This window comes from Sinohyriopsis cumingii, chromosome 9 (genome assembly GCF_028554795.1).
Source record: "Sinohyriopsis cumingii isolate HCF-2022 chromosome 9, ASM2855479v2, whole genome shotgun sequence".
Lineage (NCBI taxonomy): Eukaryota > Metazoa > Mollusca > Bivalvia > Unionida > Unionidae > Sinohyriopsis > Sinohyriopsis cumingii.
In genome coordinates, this window is record NC_142969.1 from 4,061,951 (window position 1) to 4,079,859 (window position 17,909).

Sequence of the window (17,909 nt, forward strand, 5' to 3'; positions counted from 1 at the left end):
CAAAAAAGTATTATCATTAGTCCAGGTAAAACGAATACTATTAATAGGCAGCAGCAATCGCAGTAGTAGTAGTAGTTGTTGCTGTTAATGTTGTTGTGGGGTTTAAAGCCATTTTTCAGCGGTCAGTATTAATGGAGGAGGAAGAACCCGGGACAATACCGGGAAGAACCACCTACCCTCGAGAAGCTACTCACACACATTGGCCGAATCCTAGACTCGAACCCACGCAGACAGAAGTGAGATGGCAGTGATCCATAACGGAGAGTGCTGTAGACCACTCGACATTCGAGGCCCCCAGTAGTAATAGTAGTAGTAGTGTAAATGCAGAATTTATTATTGCAAGCATTGTAATTTTCCACCACAGTAATGTATCGTTTATCATAAACGTGTACCCATCTGCCTTATCATGTACGATACTAATCGCCTCGAACCACATACAACTCTCACCGGGTAACACTTTATGTTTGCACTAAAATTCCACTACTGATCAGGCTAAAATTGTTCTGGGTTAGATCAACCTTTATGACGCAGTTATTAGCTGTGTTACAGTACTTGCAAAATTCTATGCAGTGATTGCTCGTTTTGTTTACTACAGCAAGACATCAGCCAGGGAAATCATGTCAGTATCATATAGAAGGCGTGGATAAGTTAGTCAAACACGCTTACTGTTTAATGCATTTATATAAATTGTGTAAGTATCAGTCTTTGAAATTGTATATTTTTACGATCAATATTTTCATATTACCTGACACTCACTTGTGCATGAATGCCAAATGAGGTCAATGTTTGGATTGAAATTAAAATTATTTTTGTACTTGGCAGGTAAGGCAAAACCAGTATATGACTCTTTTGGGACCGGGTAAGTGTACGTTGTATTATCCACAATAACGTATTAAAGGGAATATGCTATGATGATGATCCTTGACAATTCAGTGATTAACGAGACGAACAGGTACTGGTTTGAATCTTGCACAGACTAAGCAGGGAAGTCCGCCGTTATGTGTCTCTAAATAGCCTTTATTGCGCAATGTTCTTTCAAATATAAATTCAATTTAATGTGATCAATATAAAAATGTGCTGCCGAAAAGTAAGCACCTAAGGAATAATGTGTAAGTAATTTTTAAGTATGATGTATTTGTTGGTGTATTAAAGTTTACATTATCCCAATTTCATAAATATTATCGGACTTCACAAAAGAACTTACACAAAATTAATTGCCTAAGGACCAAACACACTTCCAATTAAATAAGATGCACTATCTGAATGATTAATTATCTTGCATGATGTAGCAATGCCAATGAAAAGTCAATATTAAAAATAGAAGAGTATTAGAAGCAATCAATAGGCCAGCGATACACTGTTTAAGTACAGACTCTTTTATTTTGATGGAGTAAATTTAACGGACACAAGTTATGCAATAAAAACAAAAGAAAATTGGCTCTCAATAGCAAATAGATACTTAAAGTGGAACTGCTCCGACTATTTATGAATTTTCTTCATCGGATTCAGGAAGTAAATTAGGCAAAAGCCGAACGTTGTGAAATGTGCGAGAAAACTCGATTATGATTTGTATGAGTCTGCTAATTACAACTGACATTTATTTGATAGAAGATTACGCACTCTCACGGTCAGCCTTACGCCAAAAGGACCGATTGTTCCTAACCAGGCCACGCGCTCAGAGGCTTCGCGCGTTAGACAGTTTGTTACAATATATTTATAGCGCGAAATTAATTTTAAAACGATTGAAGAAAATGTTAAGTTAAAAATCATATAAATTTTATTTAAAAGTGTATTCCCAAATGCCGCTCTCAAAGGAGCCCGGAGCGTAAGTCAGGGATTCCCAACAAAATGATCCAAATCGGGTTCCGTATTTTCTAAGGACCTTACTGTGTACTTTTGTAAAACTGTAATAAATGGTTGGAATGAATACATCATCACACTTAATATTGTTTATGTACAACATCTTCGTTCGTTCCAAAATGAACGTGAATATATTTGTATATAACCAACTCAAACATCTAACACACTGCGAAGCTGAATTCACCCTCATTTGACGAAGAATTCAAAGAGCTAATTATATATATACATACACTATTCCATTCCATACTATCAAACTCGATGTTTAATCAAGACTCGGTCCGCCCTCTCAATTAACGGGGTTTTCGTGTATCGTGACCCTTTTGTAGATATGCAGCTAGAACCAAGGTATATCTAAAATCACTGTGGGATGTAATATATCATTTTCATTGAACTAAATTGAAAAACATTCACGATTGAAATTACAGCCAAACATAAAACATTTAACATTATCGTAATTCATAATTCTTTCATATCCTCTTTCCACGCTAAATTAATGTAACGACCTTAAATTTGGCAATAGGTTAATATGCCCCTTATTTCAGATTCATGATCTGCCCATACAAGCTGGGCTGGGACAATATTTCGTATTATGGCTGCGTTGTCATGGCGTTATTGAGGGATTTAAGAGAACAGATACAGCAGACAAAACTGCCATGGAGCCAGCCGTTTCTGAATCTAAAATCGCACCTAGAGCGTTGAACTCAAATCATATTCTATTTAGCTGGAAAACATATTTCGAAGAATAACTCCACAAAAACTTTTAGAACATACAATTTCTAATTGGACGGTTTTATGTACACAGATCTAAGTGCAAAAAATGACGGTATTGTGTCGCTTTGCAAGAGACATGTAATTATATCCTGAAATTGCTTTACCTTGAAAATTATTCTTTGTTGTTACTATTTATTTCCTGAACTCGGATTCTCTAGGGTAAAACAAAATTTCATGTTTAAATCATACATTTTGTATTGATTCAATCAATGTGAATACAAATAGAAACTCAAATAGAAAACAATTAACTTATCAATATGCAAAGATGATTAGGAATAGCCACAAGAGGCACATAACTACATTATGTAGAAGACCCACTCAGGAGTTCATTAATTCTGTCAAAGAAATGTTGCCTGTGGGCAGTCATAACACTGTTTAAATGGCAAATATGTGGATTTGTAAGCGATGTAAAGAAATGTAATGAAAAGACAATTGTATAGATCTCGTGGTATATAATTGATACAGCGTCCATACTATACATAATAATTCGAACATATATGATATAGTCACGAAACTGTATTAAGCAGGCGCATATTGCAAAGAAAATATAACAATGTTCGACTCTACAGGTAGAGACGAAGACAGATCTAATTCAGATGGCCGCCTTGCTACAAAAATATAAACATGTTTTAGTGGGGCTCTTTCTATCGATCTTGAAGAATCCTGAAGGAAAGGATCACATCAGATATACCGTGGTTGCATGTCTACAAAAGAGTCATGATACATGAAAATATCATTACTTCATTTCCGTTTTTATTATAAATGTGTGTAGCATCCAATAGATTGACTTTGTCTGCATATATGTGCAATCTTATCCGTCATGCCCACCTTGACAATCCATCCTTGAATATCAAATTATTTAACCGCACACACACCTGAAGACTGTTATTCGGACATCAATACTCTCATACTGTTTAGTATATGATCGGTCTGAACGTGGTTGATGAGGCTTCGTTCAGTCATAACAGCGTGGAAAAGTAAAATTATATACTTCATTCAGGTTACGCCTAAACATTTTTGATAGATCCTCTGGATCCTTCAGTGGTACAGGAGTTTTCTACCACAGTCGTGCACATATTATGTAGCAGTCCGAAATATTCATCGATGGACTTACCATCTTTGAATGTTCCCATACGTTTCCTTTTGACGTAGCATGATCCTTCGGGTACCTGCAGCTGTGGAATATTTCGACTAGTGAGGCCACGCCGATCTATGTGTATACGTCATTTGTTGTGATGTACATGAGCGACGAGTTAATATACGTGTACATGATAAATATGTTTTTAGCCTACCGGGCTTTAATATAGTATTAGCATAATTCGTACACTAGCAGCAATGAGAGACACAAACAAAGTAAATGGGTACAAATATATTCACTTTTTAATTCTCGCTAAATATGGCTACGATAGACAATCGAATATATTGCCTGATTCAAATGCTAGGTTTGCCCTAGGCATCAAAGATGTTTCATCATCAGAATCCCGGAACAAGTGTCTGGAAATTCGTTTTAAACAGATTTTCCTTGGTTTCCCCAAACACGACATTGTTCATCAGATTCGATAAATTATTTTGAAATTAATTTGTGGCGACTGAGAGCAGGTATATATCTGAATGTTATTCGTAGCAACATATGGACGCGCCAGAGTTTTGTGGTCAAGAAACGTATGTATAGACTAGTAACCCTAACACAATCGTGACCCAGTTTTTGATGGGTTTGTGCAGTAAACAGTCAATGAACTGGAGGTAATCCCGTCGGAAGACATGCATTCTTTCATGTTGCCAATGTGCATTCCTTGCATGATTAAATGACCATGATACCCAAGCAGTTTATGGAGCACAACATGAGTGTTTTATTCTAAAGATAACTTCGCAGCCATATATTTTCATGCAATCTGCGTAATTCTTATGTACTCACCAGTGATGTCCAGAACTTCCAGTCACGGTGGAGCTACATGTCCTTCAAAGATCCGACAATAAGTCGAAGATGATGTCGCTAAGTCTTGGCGGAGCCAAGCAGTTGTTGAATGCTAAATACGTTCATTTTACGATGCAAGGAAATATCCCCCTACGTCTTTGCTTGATTTATGTAATTTGGTCGATTTCAAAATCGAAGGGTGCACCCTCAGCAGTAATAGTAGCTGTGCTGCGGCGACGGTTTTGTTCATCAGCGACCACAAGTGCAATATCATGCCTTTGAATGAATCTTAATTTGTAGCTACGTTGTTGCGTCACACATTTGCTTCAAGACTGGACTTGGAGTATCTGGAGGAATTCCCGACAGTATAAGTATTGATAGTCTCGTTCGAATTGGCATGTTGATTTACTATCGGCCTATCCCTATACAATGAAACAAAATATTGTTGAATTGCGTATTAAAGTAACGAACATTTTTAGTATTTTTTGCTTTGCCAGGATGAGGAACCGCATTCAATTTTTAATACTGAATTTGATTTCATTGACTACACTGTCTTTATCTTGGATCTTTGCTCCACGAAGGACTCCGAATTGACTTTGAAAAGTACCAATCTGCTACGGAAATGTGCATTATTCAGCATTACTCCAATCACGTATTTTAAGCATTACTAGCACATGAACTAACACAAAATCTTTACAATATGTGATTTAAAATATCCCTAACGGAATGTTCTGCCGCATTGCTAACGTTTTCTGAGGCATATGTCATTATACTAATTGCGTCTCAAAACCACTGCACTTTTTATGTTAACACAACAAACTTTCATTTAATAGATTTGTCACATTCTCATGTGTCATATCACCTCCTGCGCATAATGTGGAATATGGATAAAGAGAGCATATTTCAAATGATAAAGCAAATATTATGAAACTCAACAAAAAGCTATAAACAATACTTGTTTGGTTCGCTAATCCGAAATTAAAAAGCAGGTTTTTGCAAATAAACAGGCGTGTTTATTTTTCGAATTATCGGACCTGGATAGAATTTCCATCAGGTGTATCATTCACCAACTGTCTTACATGGTGCACATATTTAAAGATCAGTGATATGTCTAGTCGACCTGATTTCAGGATAAATACTAGGGTAATAAACTACATCCTAGAAAGCAGAAACAGAGTACCTATACTAAATTGTGAATGTCTGTTAATGTCTGTTAATGTTAGTGTAATTGACATTGATAACACATTGTCAGATTTAACATATTATGAATATACACACCCTACACAAAAGAAGCTTGCAAGCATGCCGCTGAAACAGATATATCATATTTACGTTGCAGTGGGGAAACATTGTAGGAATATTCAGTCGCACATACAAACATGCTATCATATGCAGACTACACCACAAACTAAATCTAGTGAAATGAGCCGTAGTGTATTCTTATTTCCTTTCGACATAGTTGCTACGATGCTGTATGTCAGCCTTCCTATTATTCCATATTATGACAATATGGATAACCTTTCCACCAAATAAGTTATTAACATACAGGTTAAACATACAATCATACTTGCGAATGTTTTGTTACATAATACTTATGAAGTTTCATAATTTTTGCACAGATCCTAATGGCATGTCCATCTGAAGCTGTTAACGAGCATTGACCAACAATTATTTCCAGAATGTGGTACCAATTGCAACATATCTACGAGAAGTTATAAGACAGCAATCCGCTATTGGATATATACGACCCAAATGTCCAAAGTGTGTTACTTCATATCATTTGTATGCATGAGCTATGATGAAGGTAATGCCCTATGGCGACTCTCAGTGGGTGGGACCCACAAACGTGACAATATACATACCATTACAATAAAACAGTTACATCAATTACTTTGATGAAGTTGACATGGAGTATCCAGACGAGCTTCATCGCGGTCATAACGATTATCCTCTAGAACCAGAATATATTCGGGTGCTGCGCGAGAAGCTGTCATTGTATCAGTGTGAAATTATGGACGATTTCGGGCGTAATTCTACATAAATTGTTGTGCTTGTTCTGACTATTCAGACTAAAATAACTATGAAATACACGTGCGTAATTTACAGTTTTATCATCGATTTGGTATGCGTATAATAAGAAATCATCTAGTTTGGAGCCCTGTAGAAAAATGACTACGAAACAGCACAAAGATGAAATAACTGGGTTTCAAAAAGATGTCTTTAAACTCATGTCTGACAAAACAACGGAATCCGCGTCGATCTCGTCTGTGACAGCGCGTAAGTATAAACGGAGCGAACAATAGCATGAACTACATCCTAAAATGTATAAATTGTGTTGTCGGCTCCAGAAATAATATAAAAGCGAAAGGAATTGCCTCGCGGATTCTGCAAAATGATCTTCGGCATTATATGTATGCAGAATGTAGAGTGCAACGTTTTAGCGACGTTTACATTCCTGCAGATATCGGACTCGACATAAAGAGTAACGACATTCCTGGTATGCGATTTTGCGATTAGATCCATTCTGATATTCTGATAATATCGAGTATTTACGGCATCAACTTAAACAAAATGTTTTAGTAGACCAACAAATCTGCTTCAAATGATGCCGCTTATAAATTTAAAAACATGACAAGCATTCTAGGATTTGTAGTGCGTGGAGTAAAAGCTCTTAAACGATAGTTAGGATTGATTTCTTGTGCGGTTTCTCTAACTTATATAGTAAGGTTTCGCAGAGATGTTCCCTAGCCTATTTAAGAGCCAACACACGATCAGGCTATACAGAAAACCCACCGACATTGATGCTAAAAGTCGTGCTGTTTGGGTTCGAGACATCAAAGCTATGCCGTTATAATTACCTTTGTAAATTCCTATGATAGTCCATTCAAAGGCTGTACAAGTATGTTTTATATCGTTTCTGAGTTCTTGAGGTACGTTGCGTCCGTCATGTCACAGGACCACATATTCGAAACAATTAAAGATTCGTCAGTTTTCATGGCAATTAACTGGTCCAATAAGATATCAGCGCACCAAAACATGTATTCATGGTTGTTCTAGACTTATTTTGCGTCAAGGACAAGTCCGTAGTCAAATTATATTTGATAATTCAGGAGTGTCTGAAGATCTCTACAGTTGATCGGTCAACATAAACCCACCGATTAAATTTGTATGTATTAATTTCGACAATAATTATGTTGCATGTGCATATAACAAGCTAGCTCCATCAAAATGTTGCCATGGGTCTGAAGATTTCTCAAAACAAAAGAGTTTACTATGTTTTACCTGATTTAAAACTTAACATTACAACACATGGGAATGCTTTTGCAGACTGGTAGACAAGTACTTTCAACTTTCATGCATGTGTTACTAATTAACTTGCTGGCAACAATTATATATGCATTGCTTGCATTCTCTCTGATAAAATTGTGTTGCGGCTGCGCTAATGGTTAATGGCGCAGCAGTGATACACTAGTAATGTTTTCTCAGGGTAGTAATTTAACCAGTTAAGATTTGAAGTAATATATATCAAAAATAAATATTGCCTTATCCAAAACAGCTTCAAAACACAGCTTGCTTCGACAAAGTTAACTGGAGTTGTCCCCCGTGGTTTGCTTTTGCAAAATCTGCTGGAATGTTCCGTAAGGGCAAGCTTCTTATTTTCCAAGATCAAACTAGAAAAATTAAAACTGTTAAGGTGGGCATTCAATATAACGTTTTGAAGCTGTGAGGTGCTGTTACAAAACACATGGTAACAATCGGTGAAGTCGTTGGAATTAGAGATTCATTGCGTCTGTTGCATCTATCAACGCTACAGTGACACAAATATGTTATGGAAAGGTAAAAATTAGGTAACAAAATAAGTGGAAGCCTTATAAATAACGAGAAAACAATTGATTGACGAGTCCATCAATGAAGTTGATCATGCTAACAACGAATGCGTGCATATAAAGATGGCATAATTGCCTTTATCATCCCGTTTGGTTAAGGCCCATTCAATAAATATTATTTAAACAAAGGATATGTAATCATTAACTTGTTGGCCTTAGCAAACGATAGACTTGTTTCTTAACATTGTGTTTATAAACCTTAACTTCACTTCTAAAAGGCGTACGAGTAAGATCATACTTACCTTTCGTTGAACGTTTAACGGCTGAAGGGGTAGAATTATGGGACAAAGAAAATCTTAGGTGACATCCAGGCTTCTTTTCATCATTCTTCCATTTGGATAGACTGAAACGATAATGTTGCTGAGTTTTTAACATAAACATTATTAATGTCTTTAGTCGCCGGAGGTATAATTCAGAATTTAACTTTGGTAATGACAGGTACTTAACTGTCTTTGGTGTTTGTTTTTAAGATCAAATGTATATGTTTTTAAGATCAAATGTATATGCGGTTTTGGAATGTGCCAACCAGTGGCACCGTAATCCTTTGTGATTTCTTTCCTCTTGATGACCTATATTTGTTGACAACTTTTGGCATTAAAATAGCAGGGTATATACACTGGAATATAATTTTTTAAAGGCTCAATTATAGATAAATAGCTGGGAACAGTCTGATGTACCAAAACCAACTCAAAGTCGGCTTGGAATACATGCCAAAGCGTGCGAAACTACCCAGTCACAGAATTCAATGCAAAATCTGAAAACATACAGCGATTGCTTGTACTACGATTATATGGAGTTCGCCGACAATTTAAAAACTATTCACATTACCCGTTGATGATGCTTCACAAAGAATGACTCGGTGAGAAAAATCACCATTGTTGTTTAACATGGACCCACTTGTCTCTGTAACAGTTCTCAGTCGAGACATTATTAAATGTCTTAATCACTATGGGTCCATACTAACGTAATGGCAGGTTTCAAGAAGACACAATCGGTTGAAATTTAAATATTCCCTTAAAATATATTTTGTATGGTTATAAGTCATTTATACCAGTAAAATTATGTAGTTGGTTAGATCAAAAGCATCTAATTGGATGCATCTGAAGACGGCACGAGTGTCAAACAATTTTACTGCGTGATTACGTTATACAAAAATAACTGATTCGAGCTTTGGGACCAGAATTATCACACCACAACGTAGTACGATAATATATACCCTAAGGTGCCTACGCAATAGGGTTGCAAACATGTGTGGAAAAATCCTTTGTTGGGAAGAAGGCTTTGGCCTAAATAAGTACCGATAAGTCACCTAAATCCAAATTTTTTAAAACACATTGCTAGTCGTGAGGCCAAGCCGTATTTTAATATTCTGCAACTTCTGCACACAGCCTTGTGCTGCTGATTGCCCAATTGGCCACTACATAGTTTGTAGAAGAAGACTGATGAATACATGTTAAACAACCACTTCTTTGCTACTGTTAAAGACTCTCGATAACAATGGAATATTCATATGGGTTACGTATATTAAATTTAAAAGTTTGTCTGTTGGTTTTATATTTGTATCTATGTAATTACATGTTATTCCAATGTAACATTATTTGCAGGACTTGGTCTGGTTCAAAGGTGAATTCATTTCTGATTGACAAGATTGACTTCTTTAATTTCATTATGTAAACCACCAATACTAGCTTCATTATTATCTATGTGGATCAGCTAATTAACCGAATTCAGGTAAACATGTTGATTTAGGTCCGAGGTTTAGAGATTCCAAAGTGAATTGTACAGGCTATTGTGTTGTAAGTAAACAAGGCTCATTGGATAATGCTAGACAATTATTTTCCATTAGGAAATTATTGTTTATAGAAAATGTTATTTTTTTGTGAAATGGGGACACGCAGAGAACTATACTCTCTTTTGACTGTAAGGATATTACCAGTTGTGCTTTAACATCTAGCACTTTAAGTTATATTTTGTTGTGACCAGTTTGAGATGAATTTTATTTTCTTCAAATTATTGTATTCAAATGATTATTTTCTCTGGAAATACAAAAGAGCTCTGACAAACTTCTTAGATAAAGACATTCATTAAAATTTCTACTGAATTGAAACCTGAAATAATATCTATTTGATTCAACAGAAAGATTGTTGACACACCAGCACTTTGCAGACCATACCAGACATGTCATCTTCCTTAAGTTTGGATCTTTTTGGGACTCGAACTGAGTTTTATTCAAGAATTTTTATTTATAGGACTTATGACTTTAACTCTTGTGTTACTTTCGGGTTTAATTAGTAAGACCAGTTTTCTCATTTTTCACATTGTATTGTAGGAAGAAAGCATTTGTTAAATTTTACAAAGCTTGATGTCCTCACTCTGTTACGTTACTTATTTTAAAAGCACAGACTTGTAACTATATGAAAAAATTATATTAAAAATAAATCAACATTTGGTTCTTTGTTTATCTAAATTGAAGAAACGACATGAATTGTTTTAATATCTTCAGGGGCTGATGAATGATATATTAATTAATCAATAAAAATTACATTTCATAATAGCTGTCATTATTTTTAATCCTTCTTCGTAACTTAGATTATGTTCACTGTTATATCAAAATTCAAAACAGGTCAATATACACAGCATGTATAAATAAATAATGCCTTTATACATATTACGTCTAGAGCAAAAACAACAACAAACATAATAGTGAGGGAATTATCCTTTTTCAGTGATGCTGCTGGATGTATATAAAATTACAAATGAGACAGAGAGACAGACAGTCACATATGTGTTAATTAGATCAATTATCTTTCCCAAACTCGTTGTAATATGCTTGTTTCAGCGTCTTTCAAGCGTCCAACCAAAAGGCTAAAGGGCCAGTGGATGATTTGGTAGCTAAACGTTTTGATCATATGCAATTAGGTTTACCATTTGTTTAATGGTAAAATCTCTTTTTGTAAATCATATATTTCACTTCTCATATCGAGAATGTGGTGTTGCATGCCTTCATATCACGAGTGTTATTTGGAAATTTGTTTCCACACAGTTTCGTACGACATTTAAAATTTGTTTGGAAATGGGTAGACAGTACGTAGATGAATAGGAACATTTCTGTCTTACAGTAATTAACAACGACTATCTTTATGAGGGCCTAGCTTAGAAATAAGAAAATGTTCTCACAACGTACTGGGTTATATATTGTAACTTTGACACAAAAGCTTAAAATAAACCTTGCAAAGAAAACGTCACATAGCTTATTTACTATTTTATGTTTTCAGTGGTAATTATATAATATAAAATCTGTTTATTCTTGGACAGGTCGATGTCAGTAAAGCAGACTGAATATTGGAAATAATTCAGAGCCACGCGATGTTTTCATAAAAATACAGGTAAATTAATAACATTGCTGTGTAATTTAATTAGGCATGTTGATATTAAGCATAATCTTGTTGATACAATGATGGAGAGAATATTATTCCCTTCATAATATTTATTTATGAAGCGAAAATATTAAGAGAAAGACAAGGAAGAACGATGAAGAAAGTAATTTGGACAGACGTTCAGTTCCACCTTTCAGCAGAGTGAATAATGCATAAATGTAACAAGCAGCAAATTTGTATTATCTATTTATACCAAAATACCCTGGTTATCGAACATCCTTTCTTATTCTTGCATAAAGTGTATGCGAATCCTCTTGTGCTCAGTGTATCGCTGTAATCTTTGATATTAAATGCATTTTTGGCTGTTTCATATGTTCTGCTACTTGAACATAGTCAGCATCCTTATGTAAATCCGACCGACGCTGAAATGTTGAAGGAATTTGCGAAAAATGAGCTGAAGCCAAATTGCTACTTGTTATGTTAAACTATTTGAAGTTGTTTGGTTTCTTCCAAGAAAGCACTAAAACCCATTTATTCAGAAATACATCATTTCTGTATCAGGTGAGAAAAGCATCCATCAACTGACTGATTATCTCTGAATGTTTATAGTATCCTTCACCTTTTGACCAAGTGATAGAACATATATATAGATAAAATCCAGTTAGATAAGCTGCATATATTTCATCATCACGTGTACATTGTTCACATATTTAGAGGTCAAGATATATTTCATCTGATCTAGCAGTCTCTTGTATAAAATGTCATTTAAAAAGTCGACGATCCAGCAATTTTTATGAAAGTAGTACGTCTATAGCATGCATTCTTTGGTATGGGGTTAATTCGTGTAGTGTAACTGCTAAAAGTGTAATAGATGTCCCAACAATACATATGTGAGCAGAATGTCCATAACATGGACCCCCTAAGTATGGGTTTAGTCCTTGCTCTATAATAAAATTACTCTTAAGCTTATCTGATATAGATTTCATAAGATTGTGCAAACCAGAAAAAGCATTATAAACGGAAGCATATGCTCGTATTCTGATGTAATTAAACATGTTTACTTTATATTGATTACTGCAAAAATGGAGATATCTAATAGTGGCTTAGAAATCGGCCCAATATATTGGTCTCACATATTTAGATTAATGTATCTAAGTTTAAGAAAAGTTTGATTTCGTCATCTGAAAAGGGGTGATAAAGAAACTGCCCCCATCCTGATTGTCGATTAGATGTGGAGAATTGTGCATTGATTAGTAGATTTGACGAACAGATGTTAAGGGCACATATTAAATCACTATACTAGTATTAATGTGCGACATTGTAACATTTAAAATAAGCAAACATGACAAACTATAAGATGAAGCGAAAACTAAAGTTTCACATTGAGATTTGGAACGCAGGCAATAATATAAACAGGCAATGAGTAACAGATGCAAGACTATATTCAGCATTCTACATGCTTTCCGAGCCTAACAACTTTTGAACGCATTATAAAATGGTATACTCTCAACCAAACTGTGCAATTTGTTATAAAATACCAACACCAGCCAATTAACATTTTGTTGTTGACTACGTAGCGCATAATATAAGACTAAGTGACCAGCATTAATGTAAGTTATGTGAGTATTATTTGGTAGAGAATCATCAGCAGTGTATTTACCTCTGCTTTAAAGCCAGTAAAACTCTAATGGAAAAGCTGGTAGAAAATATTTAGATGATGGTGCTAAGGTTCAGTCCTGTCCTAGCAGGCGCTTTTAGTATTACCAGATATGCACTCTGCAGTGAACTGAATATTATGCTGCAATGGGTTTAATATCAAAACGCAAACTAAACTCACAATTATTTATTTGGATATCTAATCATTATCAAAGTCAACAAGTATTCATTGTGCTGGTTAAGAAGAATGTCATGGTCAGGCAGGTACTTTGTATGAATCATATTACAAAAATTAACTCTAGGTAAGTTGTGTCTGGCAAATTGTTACGTTGCGTATATTACAAGCAAGACATAAATTAGTTGACCTTAGCAAGCCATGGCAATAAGCCAAGCAAGGGAGACAAGTGTATGAACTATGTTTTCACAGCACGCAAATCTGACAGCCGAGATTGGGGTAGGGATACTATCCAATAGGTGGCCTGTAAATCAACTAATGTCAGAGATGCTTACTTATCAGCGACGGTGAAGAGAATACGTTTTTTGTTAATGCTAGGTAAGTTTAACCATGGATGAACGGACATGCATTCAGTAGTCCCTTTAATAACTGTATAAGTAGTATGAAACTGACGAGTTTGCTTTTTGAGTTACCTTGGAGCAATTGTTTCCCTACCCCATGGCATATTTAACCCATACGAGACCTTTGCCTGTTATTTACTTGTAATTATGTCTGCAAGGTGTAAGCAGCCCACTCACGTTAGTCATTCACGCGTGGTAAAGTATCGACCGGATGGAAGTAACCCTAGCGGTTTTCAAAGACGCAAAGCATAGCCTTTCATACTGCTTTGCAATTGTAGAAATGAAGATCCTGAAAAGGTTCACTTATTTATACAAGCCTGTGTTGCCAATCAATAAACACACTAATGTTTTCGATCCACACGCAGTTGACTGTATCAAGATTTTTTTGAGAAAAGAGCCATCAATTGAGTCAATCTTGGTTTAACATATTGTATTACATATGTTATACTAACTCCAATATTACTGAAAATGTATTACAGTAATCAAGCCGAAAGACATGACGTTAAACTAATGTAAGCATTTAGGGGCTGCAAATGTTCCTAATGTGCGGATATTGTCAGCTATGGGCAATTGTCAATATAATTTGGTGAGATATTTCTACATTCAACGCGGTATTTGCTTCCATCTATAAAAATCAGTACAAAAACAGCTCGTTCTATCTTTGTTTCTGGGGCGAATAAAGTGTGTTTGGCATTGATGTTGGGAATTCAGAAATTGTGCCCAAACCTGTTTTGTGGCGTTGACTTTGCAGCCGTATCTCTGCTGGCTTGAGTCATTAAGACGATCTGAATATCTTCGGGCCGATTACTTGAGCAGGGTGTCTTGCACATATTCTGATTATCATCGTGTCTGAGCAATATAAACAGTTTCAGTTTTATGTCTGCTCATATTCTTTGATTGTATTACTGTATGTCCATATTGTGTTTATGTTGAGGCATAGTGATTGCAACTGAATTGAGTGTACAAACTAATTATATCCCATATATAAACGAAGTCAAAGGGTTTTGTTGTCCCGTATAGCTGTTTCCGTGAATGTATTATTCGTTCCCTGAACAATTTTGTTTCCGCGCACTGATTCACGCGCAAAGCGCTGGCAGTGAGAAACCTGCAACATAGATTCACTTGCTTGCATCATCGTAACTAATAATGTCGACTCAGTTGGAATATGGAACATTCAATATTTACAAATTATTAGTCGTTTTCTAGTGTAGTATATATACATCGCTTCTACACTTCTAGTCATAAAAGGCGTATCGATTTAATTTATCGTAATATAAAAGCAGTCAGTCATTTGATTCAAGAACATACAAGGAGATTTCTAACTAAACATTTGATAACCCATAATGAGACACTGCTTCATGATACCTGTATATCCAATGTCTCACAATTTTGTAACTTCCTGACCGTTGGTGGTACCAGTAGCTGTAGGTATATTCGCCTAGGGGAAAACAACAAAGGTATATTTCCTTGAATAGCATCGCCCGATTCATTTCCGAATTGTCATGCTCAAAACACACTTTCTTACAGATATCCATGATATCAATATCAACAGTTATTAGTCGGGCAAACCCAGTTCGTTTCGAATAGTCTGGCGAAATGTGGAGAGATGTGGTAACACGCCTTACATATGTAACGTCGTTTATCCTTACAATTAGGACCTTATACAGCACTGAAAACTTCCACATTTCTTAGCACAAGTTTTCTAGGTTCTCGGGATTTCTTATTTTGATACTGAATATAGACTTATTCGCTTTATAGACCACATTCTAGATATCTGTTCGCACTCAGTCTGTGTCAAATATATCTCAGATGACTTTCAATTTGAACACAGGTAAAGGTCTCTACTACAGGTGGTAATCAACTGATCCCAGTGTAAAATCTTGCATAGTCTTTTTTCTAGTTAGAGCAAGATAAACTGAATAATGCAGCTAAACATGTATCTACTAATGTGTGTAATTGAATATGTTATTTTTCAATCTTAGATTTTTGTTATGTTTCATGCATATTCTTTTGGGTTTAATAATGTGAATATGTATGTGAGATAGAAAGAGTTTATACGAGATATATAATTGGATTTATTAATATAAACTGTTTACACGAAGTGTAATGAGCTCTCAGATATGATGTAAATGTTTAAGAATGTAACATGTTTGGTCCAAGGGAATTTCTAAAATTATGACACTCAAATTTTATTAAAGAAAATGAAGACAGCTCTCATTTCGTTCTCTGCAATAAATGGGTTATACTAACGAATCATGTATTAACGGTGTTCCAAATCACCCGCAGGGCTGCGCAAAATATGTTTCTGACAAACTGTCAAATATTCTTTTTCACATAAAATCATCTTTAAAAGCATTTAAATTTAAACTGAATAATGCTTTCTTCAAAAGTAAACTGGGTAGTCCAAACAATTGTAAGGTTATGCCTAAACAATATACCTACTGATTATCTATTCTAACACTTTCATCTAAACAGGGCTTGAGGAATCAACAATACGCAAGCAGGTATGCATTTATTGTATCATTTGCCTTCAAGTTCTCATGTTATATATTTGATTGGAATGTCATCAAATCATTAATATTCACAACAGCACTTTTAAAGAAACATTTCTTCATGTAGGATAATGTATTATTCTAACCTTTATTATAAGAAGCAAACATACTAGAAATATTTATTGGACAGTATGCAACTTAGATAAAGATCATCAAAATCAAAATTTAGGTGTACTATCACCTTTTGTCTATAAAGAGTCGCGGCTTTTAAAATAGATATGACAAGAATGTCGCATTCTTTTTTATATGAGAATTATTGAATTTTCAATTGCCTCTAAAGTCTTTTTAACGTAAGTTGTGTAACAAATCCGATATGATCGCTTCTTTACTATGACCCAATGATTGCGACTCATAAGTTATGTACAGTCTATATGTGTAGGCATCCGACAAAAGGAGTTCATATTTACCCATACGAACGCAGCAACCTTTTTATTACATGCTCATTTTATCATTCTACAAATGCTTAATTGAATAAAAAATACACTACAAACACAAATTAATTGAATGTATGCCGAATTCCAAACTAAATATACAAGCGCAGATTCATCATTTCACAACAACATAACTTATCTCAGATAAATTTGAAGTTAGTCACGCACTCGACATAACTTTCGAAAGAAAATTACATGTTGGGTTAAAATTGAAATTTGGAGTCATATTGTGAATGAATGCGCATTTCATTAACTTTTCCATTTGATCTGGAATTAATAGATTTTGGTATTGTTTTTGATTCTACGAAATTGTTTGATATTAGACTGGATTTATATATGACAATTCCAAACTAAATGCATCGGATTGAAGAAACGATTGATTGGCCTGTTGACACCTGCAAATGTGTTTATGTTTCTGTCAGGGAATGTTTGAAATCATAATGTGGGAAAATTATGAAGTCATTCAATCGCAATTATCACAAAGCCGCTGTGGAATTTAATGCTTATTTAATTTTGGGTGTAGTAAAGAGGATGGACATGCACTTATATTCGAAATTACATTACAATTTCGAAATGTGTAATCAAGATTGAGGACCTATGACATGGCTCATATAATTCAGATTTGCAGAACTAATAAAGTACATTTTGAGGGAATTCAGCAAGTAAAACTTAAGTTTATATTTTGCCATTCCTATTGCCAGCTAAATAAGACAGTTTATGCCTTGTCACTTGTATGTTTTTTGCAAGGACCTTTTCAGGCGTCTACTGTATAGCTAGCCTAAATCCGAAACATTGTATCAAACAGTCCACGTAACATATGCTTTATAACATTCAGAAACAAATTTCATCACCAGAACGTAAATCTGCTTCTACTCGAGTGTACA